Source organism: Notolepis coatsorum (assembly GCF_963971535.1).
Source record: "Notolepis coatsorum genome assembly, chromosome: 17".
NCBI classification, from domain to species: Eukaryota; Metazoa; Chordata; class Actinopteri; order Aulopiformes; family Paralepididae; genus Notolepis; species Notolepis coatsorum.
In genome coordinates this window covers 13,418,695-13,429,262 of record NC_140181.1, presented here as the reverse complement: position 1 = coordinate 13,429,262, position 10,568 = coordinate 13,418,695, and the positions used below count along the sequence as shown (strand labels likewise).

Below are 10,568 nucleotides of genomic sequence, written 5' to 3'. Positions count from 1 at the left end.
TACTGTACTATTACAGGTATTGAAATGAACAATGCAACTTCCTTAGTTCGTTTTTTTTTGTGTGTATAATTAAATATCGATACTTGGCGTCCTTGTATCGATACAGTATCGATTCGCCACGCAAAGTATCGCGATACTATACTGTATCGGTATTTCCCCCACCACTAGTACTTAGTATAAATGTTATAATATATAATAACAAGCAGTAATTGAGTTCCTAACTGTATCTGTTTACAAGTAGACGTACATCCATGAAGCTCAAAATGACACTAGTACAAATAATGACTAATAAACTACAAGATGATGGAAGTTGCCTCTTGTGTGTTAAATGAAAGCTTCATATGAAAATTACCTATATAGTAATTAGTATGCATAAGGTCTATCGTTTTGCAGTGATTTATAGTATTCCTGTGTTTTCTAATACACACTATATATTTACCACAGAATACAGTTAGTTTCCTATCGGATTGATTGATTGAAAACTTGAATGAACAGATTGCAGAATGGGTACAGTACAGTACAGCTCAATACACACAATTGTTAAGGGGATGCAGACCTGAGAAAGTGAGAGAGAGAGCGTGTTTTCTGGGTGATCAGAAAACTGAATTCCAACAGTTTGCCGAGCAGAGAACTGGGAGGAGACAGAATGCAGTCTGGCTGCTGAACCAGGTCAAACTGTAACGACGGCAAATAGTTCTGAATCCTAAACGGAAGTGTTTATTTAAAACAATAACGTTGTTGTAGCGTCGATCTGCTGAAACAAAACAAGTCACACATCTGCGCGGAATGTCGATCATACCTAGTAGTAGTAGTAGTATTATTATTATGCTGCGTCTCCGTCGATCATGTGATAAGAATAAGATATAAAAGACACGAATAAATAATAATAATAACGCATCGCGAGACGTACCCGTTAGTTTCAAAACGATAGAAAATGTTTAACTTACTTTGCAGTAATAATGAGTTGTTATAATGTTGTATAACCTCTGGAGTGAGTGAGGTTGTGGCGCGCAGCGCTGGAGAAGGTGGGGCGGCGGCCAAGGTGAGTCATGAGACGTCATCCAGATGTAAGGTCACGCCCACCGCCGGCGACATCTGGATGACGTCTCAAGTCATCATGACTCACAAGTACTACTACAGTACGAGTTTCAAGTTTCTTTATTAGTTGTAAACCCAAGTACAGAATACTTTTATACAAAATTCTTCTTTCTGTTACGCCCCAGAGACCGTGCTAGACAAAAATAGACAAGTATAAAATAAGTATAGCAAGTATACAATAGAAGTCAAGTACGTAGACAAAAGTGTTCAGTATGTATATATACAATGTACAATGCAGAGTAGAAGTAACTGAGTTACAATACAATATACTATACAATATACTATATAGTGCAAAGCAGAAGTGGGATGAGGTACAATTTATGTACAATTTACAGTAAGGTATAATGAGGTATGGGTTGTAGTGCAAATTCTTTACCAATCAATATAAAGTGTGTTTAGGTGTTTTAAAGTGTGTAGAGTGGGTGCTGCAGTGAGTTGTTTGTTTAAAGTGAGTGTGTGCGTGTGGATGTGTGTGTTGTGAACTTGTGAGTGCATTTGATGGTTGTTACATAGTGTTATTGTTCATTGAGCAACCTGATGGCCTGAGGATAGAAGCTTCTTCTGAGTCTCTCTGTGCTCGCCATGAGACTCCGGTATCGCTTGCCTGACCGCAGCAGTTCAAAGAGGCAGTTGTTTGGGTGGTTGGAGTCTTTGATAATTCTCTTAGCCTTACCCATGCACCGCTTGTTGTAAATGTCCTGGAGAGTACCGAAAACCAGTACTACTACCCAGAGCACCAGTACGGGAGGCTGCTATTCGGAACTGTCCAAACCCAACCCCCTCCTAATGTACAGTCTCCTCCCCATCGTATGTATATATTCTCTGTTAGGATCTCTGGGTAACATTACTGTATATTTGCATATCGTATATATGTCACAAATGTAACAGTACTATATACCTGCATGCCATGTATGACCCTGTGGCATAAACGTCATGATGTCATCTATGTCATAAATGTTACGATGAATTGAAAATGGGGGACCCTGATGTAAAACTAAACGAAAGTCTTTCTCTGGTCTGCATCCCCGTGTATTGAGCCGTACTGTATTGTACCCATTCTGCAATCTATTAAATAAAGGTTTCATTCATTCATTCATTCATTCATTCATTCATTCATTCATTCATTCATTCATTCATTCATTCATTCATTCATTCATTCATTTCATTCATTCATTTATTCATTCATTCATTCATACTGTAACTTGTTCTTGTTTGCGGATGACTCAGCCCTGCTGGTCTCTGACAAGAACAAGTTACAGGTTGAAAAAGCCCTCAGCTCAGAACTCGACAGAATCTGCACCTGGCTCGCTGACAACAAACTATCATTACACCTGGGTAAAACAGAGTCCATTCTATTCGGATCAAATAACAAACTCAGCAAGACCGACAGCTTTTCAGTTACAGTGGGTGACAATATTGTCACAAGGAAAGATGAAATTACATACCTGGGTTCCATCCTAGAGGCAAATCTTTCCTGTGACAAAATGGCATCCAATGTAATAAAAAAAAGTCAACCAACGAACAAGATTCTTGTACCGGATCTCCTCTCTGGTAAACAAGAATACCCTGAAGACTCTGGCAGGAGCACTCTTTCAAGGGTACTACGACTATGCTTGCACCTCATGGTACCAAAGCACCTCAAAGGCACTAGTCAGACTACTGCTTGACCTTACTCCTAAAACCCACCTCACCCCTGCCCATTTTGACAACCTAGGATGGCTTAGAGTAGGCAACTTGCAATGGGCCTGGTCTACAAGATACACTACACCACTAAGAATGAATTAATGAAAACTTTATTTAACAGATTGCAGAATGGGTACAATACAGTACAGCTCAATACACACAATTGTTATTAAGGATATGCAGACCAGAGAAAGACTTTCGTCTTGTTTACATCAGGGTCCCCCATTTTCAATTCATAGTGACATTTATGACATACACAACATACACAACATACATGACATTTATGACATAGGGACATACAGGTATATAGTACTGTTACATTTGTGACATATACGATATGCAAATATACAGTACTGTTACTCAGAGATCCTAACAAAAAATATACATACGGTGGGGAGAGAATATATATATACATACGGTGGGGAGGAGACTGTCTATTAGGAGGGGGGGGGTTGGACATTTACGGTGGCCAGTTTCGAATTGCAGCCTCCCGTGGTGCTCTTTGAGAGCGGTTTTGAAAGTGGGTAGTGATTCACATTCCTTTACAGCTGTGGGTAGGGCGTTCCACATTGATGTGGCATAATTGCGAAACGTGTTTAGTCCCTTGTTTGTGCCGAATATGGGTTGCACATGATTTGTGGAACTCCCTCTGGTGTTGTGGGCGTGGTATTCACTGACCTTTGGGAAGTATTTTGACATGTACATGGGTACCTGAGTGTTGATTGATTGATTGATTGACATTTTTTATAAACAGATTGCAGAATGGGTACAGTACAGTACAGCTCAATACACACAATTGTTAAGGGGATGCAGACCAGAGAAAGACTTTCGTCTTGTTTACATCAGGGTCCCCCATTTTCAATTATTGTGAACCAGGCCCATTGCAAGTTGCTGTACTCTGTTGTCTGTGTCTACTCTAAGCCATCCTAGGTTGTCAAAGTGGGCAGGGGTGAGGTGGGTTTTAAGAGTAAGATCAAGCAGTAGTCTGACCAGTTTGTTTTGTGATGTTTGTAATTTTGTTTTTAGCGCCTTTAAGGTGCTTTGGTACCATGAGGTGCAAGCATAGTCGTAGTACCCTTGAAAGAGTGCTCCTGCCAGAGTCTTCAGGGTATTCTTGTTTACCAGAGAGGAGATCCGGTACAAGAATCTAGTTCGTTGGTTGACTTTTTTGATTACGTTGGATGCCATTTAGTCACAGGAAAAATTTGCCTCTAGGATGGAACCCAGGTATGTAATTTCATCTTTCCCACTGTAACTGAGAAGCCGTCGGTCTTGCAGAGTTTGTTATTTGATCCGAAGAGAATGGACTCTGTTTTACCCAGGTCTAATGATAGTTTGTTATCAGCGAGCCAGGTGCAGATTCAGCCGAGTTCCGAGCTGAGGGTTTTTTCAACCTGTAACTTGTTTTTGTCAGAGACCAGCAGGGCTGAGTCGTCCGCGAACAGGAACAAGTTGCAGTCACAACATGTAATTTGCATAAATTAGGAACAATATTTTTTTTATTTAGCCTTTATTTAACCAGGTTTGTCCCAATTGAGATCCAGGATCTCTTTTACAAGGGAGACCTGGCCAAGAAATAGCAGCAACACAGTTTCAACATACACACATAGACATTACAGATAAAAGTAACATTACAAAATGGTCAAATAAAACATTTGCACACAGAAAACGTGGTTACATAGGCTTCACCATAGCCTTAAATACATTCAGTGTTACCAAGCTTTGGATCTTCAGATCGGACTGGAGATTGTTCCATGCAGTAGGTGCGGAAAACCTAAAAGCTTTCTTTCCCATTTCTGTTCGGACATTGGGAACAGCAAAGTGCATAAAATCCTTCGAACAGAGATTGTAATTTCCGTTTCAACTGCTGAGTCTCTGAGGAATTTGGAGGGGATATTGTCATGGCCAGTGGCCTTGTTAGGTTGGAGGACGCTCAGTTTTTTGAGTACCTCATCTGTTGTTACCATTTCAAGTTTGAAGTCGTCTTTGCGGACCCCTAGGTTTTTGTAGTATGCTACTATGTGTTCTACCCCAAAATACCCTGAGTGGGAGGGTAGTTTATTAACCAGTGTTGTGGCTATGTTTGTAAACTCACAAGTACTACTACTACCTACCGAAAACAAGTATTACAAGTACTCCCTACCCACCTTCAAAACTGCTCTCAAAGAGCACCTACGGGAGGCTGCAATTCGAAACTGGCCCCCATAATTGTCCGAACACCCTCCCACCCACCCCTTCCTAATGTACAGTTTCCTCCCCCTCGTATGTATATTTAATGTTAGGATCTCTGTTTAACAGTAGGCCTACTGTATATTTGCATATCTTGTATGTCACAAATGTAACGGTACTGTATATCTGTATGTCAGAAATGTCATGATTATATTAGATTCGATTTTTATATCTGTATATTTGTGTGTTGTGTATGTCATAAATGTCATTATGAATTGAAAATGGGGGACCCTGATGTAAACAAGACGAAAGTCTTTCTCTGGTCTGCATCCCCTTAACAATTGTGTGTATTGAGCTGTACTGTTTGATTGATTGATTGATTGATTGAAAACTTTATTAACAGATTGCAGAATGGGTACAGTACAGTACAGCTCAATACATACAATTGTTAAGGGTCCCCCATTTTCAATTCATCGTAACATATATGACATACATGACATACAGATAGACAGTACTGCTACATCTATACATTTATGACATACCAGATTTGCAATTACAGTACTGTTTGTGATACAAAAAGAGTCCAAAAAAAAAAAAAAAAAAAAAGAAGAGTATGTACATTTGACGTAGAAACTGTACATTGGATTGGGTAGGTGGGGGTGGGGGGGGACTGTACATTGGAGGTGGGGGGGGGGGGGGGGTTGGGTAGGAGTGGGGGGGGGGGGGGGGGTTGGGTAGGAGGGGTGGGTGGGGGACACTGTACAACTGTACAAACAAAACTGTACATTGGATTATTGACAAGACCATACTTGGTAATTTACTGTACATTGGAGGGGGTTGTGTTCGGACATTTACAGGGGCCAGTTTCGAGTTGCAGTCTCCCTTAGGTGTTTTTTGAGAGTGTTTTTGAAAGTGGGTACTGTTGTATTGTACCCATTCTGCAATCTGTTAATAACGTTATCAATCAATCAATCAATCAATCAATCAATACTACCTACCCAAAACAAGTAGCCTACTACCTAGTAACCGTCTCAAACACAGATCTCAGCCAATAAGAACATCAAGGGATAGACTGTGTCTATATGAAATATCACCACAGTAGGCCTACGTCTATTTAAATTGTACTTTGGTGGAATTGATCATTTCACGTATAGATTTTCTGCAGATGGATGCTTCTCGTTGGGCCAGGGGTTGCTTATGTAGGGTGTGCAGGCTCCATCCTAGAGGCAAATCTTTCCTGTGACAAAATGGCATCCAATGTAATAAAAAAAGTCAACCAACGAACTAGATTCTTGTACCGGATCTCCTCTCTGGTAAACAAGAATACCCTGAAGACTCTGGCAGGAGCACTCATTCAAGGGTACTATGACTATGCATGCACCTCAAAGGCGCTTAAAACAAAATTACAAACATCACAAAACAAACTGGTCAGACTACTACTTGACCTGAACCCCAGAACCCACCTCACCCCTGCCCACTTTGACAACCTAGGATGGCTTAGAGTAGACGACAGAGTACAGCAACTTGCAATGGGCCTGGTCTTCAAGATACACTATACGACTGGGGTGCCCATGTACATGTCAAAAATACTTCCCAAAGGTCAGTGAATACCACAACCACTACACCAGAGGAAGCTCAACAAATCATGTTAAACCCAGATTCGGCTCAAACAAGGGACTAAACACGTTTAGCAATTATGCCACAACAATGTGGAACGCCCTACCCAAAGCTGTAAAGGAATGTGAATCCCTGCCCACATTCAAAACCGCTCTTAAAGAGCACCTACGGGAGGCTGCAATTCGAAACTGGCCACCGTAAATGCCCAAAACCCCCACCACCTCCTAATAGACAGTCTCCTCCCCACCGCATGTATATATTCCCTCCCCGCCGTATGTATATTTCCCTCCCACCCCCTCCTAATGTACAGTCCCCTCCCCATCATATGTATATACTCTGTCAGGATCTAGGGGTAACAGTACTGCATATTTGAATACCGCTTATGTCACAAATGTATCAGTACTAAATACCATCCCTATGCCATAAATGTCATGTATGTTGTGTATGTCATAAATGTCTATATGAAATGAAAATGGGGGACCCTGATGGAAACAAGACAAACGTCTTTCTCAGGTCTGCATCCCCTTAACAATTGTATGTATTGAGCCGTACTGTATTGTACCCATTCTGCAATCTGTTAAATAAAGTTTTCATTCATCCTTCATTCATCCACTGTTTATGTTCATTATGTAAGTCTTTCCATAGTCTTTGCTGCCACACAGTGGCCTCTGGAGGTAATGCGCTTCGGTCAGTCCCAGTAAAATGGGCTTCGGTCCTAATAAGGGCACTTCTTCTTCTGAGTTCTCCGGGAAGGGAAGGGCGTTGGCTCTCCTGCATGTAGCCGACTGTATATTTACCATGTGCTCTATAGTTACAGCGTCTGTATAATAACTATTACTTTAATGACCACTTATACATCCCCAGTAGTCCACAGTTCAGTCTTGGCTGCTTTTTGATTGTTTATTCTTATTTATTGTGTCTGCATGACACGTATGAAATTGCTGATAAAAAAACAAAACAAAACAAAAGAAACACTAACCTTCTTACTGTCTTCTACTACCATTCACTCGTCCTACTATCATGCACCCTTCCAACTATACTAATATCTCTACCAGGGGTGTAAATTACTTGAGTAATTGTACTTCGTTACAATACTTAAGTAGTACTGTTTTTGGGGATTTGTACTTTACTCAAGTATTATTAGGTTTGTATACTTGTACTCAATTACATTTCAGAGAAAAAAAACGTTTTACTCCTTACATTTAAAATGCAGACCTACAAAGTAGAAATCTCACAGGTCCAACCATTTTAATTAGTATATTTGTTTCTCTGGCTGAACTAACGTTAACGTTATTAATCCTGCTGCCACATTTTATTTAAAAACAGCCAAATCCCCATCAATGGAAAATGAACCCGCCCACACCCATGCTGATTGGTCCTTGTGCAACACTAGACAGCAGGGATCTTTGATTAAACACCTGCTATCAGAAGAATACAGTCAGAGTGACAAGCTAGTACAGAAGTTTACAACTGGATGCTGTGATGTGAATGCCATCCATGTTAGTTTACCATGACATGTTCTTTCAAATTCGATGGAGAAGTGCATTAAATCCTTTTAATGCAAAAAAAGTGTCCCCCGTTCTTTAATTTCAGCATCGTCTATTGCAGATTATACAACGGCATGCAAATTTCTCGATTCTGATTGGCTGAAACAGTCATTTTACACGTCTTTATTGGCAACAATCCACGCTGCTGGCCCAGGACCCGCCCACAACCGACCCACATCACATCACTCCGCCGGATCACAAGAAGGTGGCCAATAATATTTACAAATGGATATGTTAATGGCGACTAAACGACTAAATATGAAGCGATTCTGTCAAGGGGAATGTGTTAGCCCTTTAAACAATGTTGGATGATGTAATTGATGGGTCTTGAGGCAATCTAGAACAAAAGAAAAATCGCGGTTTGATTGATAGATTAATTGATTGATTTAAATTTCTACTTCCTTCTTGCTACTGACTGCAGCGTTCTCTCTCACTGTCCGACGCTGGCGTACCCACAAACACACACACACACATACACACACACACACACACACACACACACACACACACATACACACACACACACACACACACACTCCTGTCTGCAACAGCGGGGGAGTCAGACTGAGAGAGAAGCAGCGCTGTTTTAAGTGAGCATGGTCTATTGAATTGATTGATTGGTTGATTGCTAATTTTATTACTGTACCCCTGGTTTCCAACTGGTTAAGTTTAGGCTAAAAGAAATAAATAAAAAAATAGGGCGAAGAAAACGTTTTTTTCCTATGCATTCCCTTAACAATTGTGTGTATTGAGCCGTACTGTATTGTACCCATTCTGCATCTGGTAATAAAATTTTCAATCAATCATTCCAATAATACACAGTTGGATGTGTTAGTTGGTTGGATGCACTTCAAGCTGCTTCCACATGAGGCAACTTCTCTCAATCATTCCAATAATACACAGTTGGATGTGTTAGTTTGGTTGGATGCACTTCAAGCTGCTTCCACATGGAGTTGTGGGAACTACTTTTTCTGGCGGATGGTTTTTTCAATAAATCTTCGATTAATGTGTGTTTATTTTATAGAAATAAGGTTGGATGAATCTGGCAGTTGTATAAAAGCTTTACACCACGTGCAGTCGTGATTTGTGACCAATAAACCATGCCTAGGGGGGTCTAACGACCCTCGGCTGCGCCTCGGGCCTAACAACCACCCCTAGGCATGGTTTATTGGTCACAAACCACTCCTGCGTGTGATGTAATGCTTAAACACATTCCATTGTATGCTTGGTTTCATTCCAGCCTTGCCTAAACACCAGCTGATGATTTCACTAATTGGCTCGCCTCTTCAACTAACTCACCTGGTGCAACGTGTAGTTAAAAAGGAAAACTTGGCCCACGATGGAATGAGTGAGACCCCTGGCCTGGTCTATCCCTTGCAATAAGTTAACTATCCCTTAAAAAAGTAGAAACTTTTTTACTTGTACTCAAGTGTGTTTTTAGCCAGATACTCTGACTTTTACTTTTTTTGATCCACTTTTTCTATTTTTCTCCCATCCCAATTTCGTATTTCCAATTCTTCCCGCCCATCTTGAACGTTGCTAGACTATGCCTCCCACTGGTCGGCTGTAGTGAGGATAGAAGCCTTGCATCACGTGTGCCCTCCGGTACACGAGGAGGCTGCCTGTCGCATCTTTTCATCGCAGCAGCTCGAACTCTGTGTGGCGAGGAGTAACGCGTGGGAGGCTCACGCTGCCCCCGATACGTCCCATTTCCGTCCGATCCCCACCCACCGGCTTTCCCACCCTCTAACACTTGGCCAATTGTGTTAGTATGACGGCCGGCCAAGCCGGTAGCAACGCAGAGAGCTGGGCTCGATACCAGCATCTCCTGCGTTAGTGGCGAGCGCCTTGCCCACTGCGCCACTCAGCCGCACTCTGGACTTTTACTTTAGTAAGATTTTGAGACTGTACCCATACTTTAACTTAAGTATAATTTCTGGGTCTACTACTATGCACAACACTGCAGCACCCAAGTTTCAGCACCGTTTGATTAACATTGTTGTGTACCCTTTCTGCTGACTTGTTGTACAGAACTTGTAAGTCACTTTGGATAAAGACGTTTAGCTAAATGACTAAATGCAAAATGTAAAAGTAAATGATTAAACCGTCTGGTTTTGTAAACCCTGTCTTCACTGTAAATGAGGATAACCTCAGTGTCTTATGAGTTGAAATAAAGGTTTGAAATGAAATGTGCCTCAATTAAAAGTTACCTGCACGATTTGTATGAGAACAGTAGTTGTATGAGAACAGTATAATCTACAATTACAACAATCTCCAATTAAAATACATTTCAAAACACGCATGTCTGTCTCGTCGTATTTGTCATAATACAGCTTTATTTCCATATTTCATTCACAGTCACTCCGACAAGGCCTGGGTGAACCTCTACACAGCATGTCAGAGCAAACATTTAGTGGCGCAAAGCGATAGAAAAACACAAAGTACACATCAAGA

General features: G+C 41.1%; 1 protein-coding gene across 1 annotated transcript in view; it reads right to left on the bottom strand.

Annotated features, from left to right (window-relative positions):
* Positions 1-1,028, bottom strand: part of LOC311244573 (uncharacterized protein) — a 12,540-nt gene extending 11,512 nt beyond the window's left edge. The window contains exon 1 of the mRNA XM_084334159.1: positions 948-1,028. The gene's annotated coding sequence lies outside the window, so the exon portion shown is untranslated. The remainder of the gene's footprint in view (positions 1-947) is intronic.
* Positions 1,029-10,568: the final 9,540 nt, after the last annotated feature.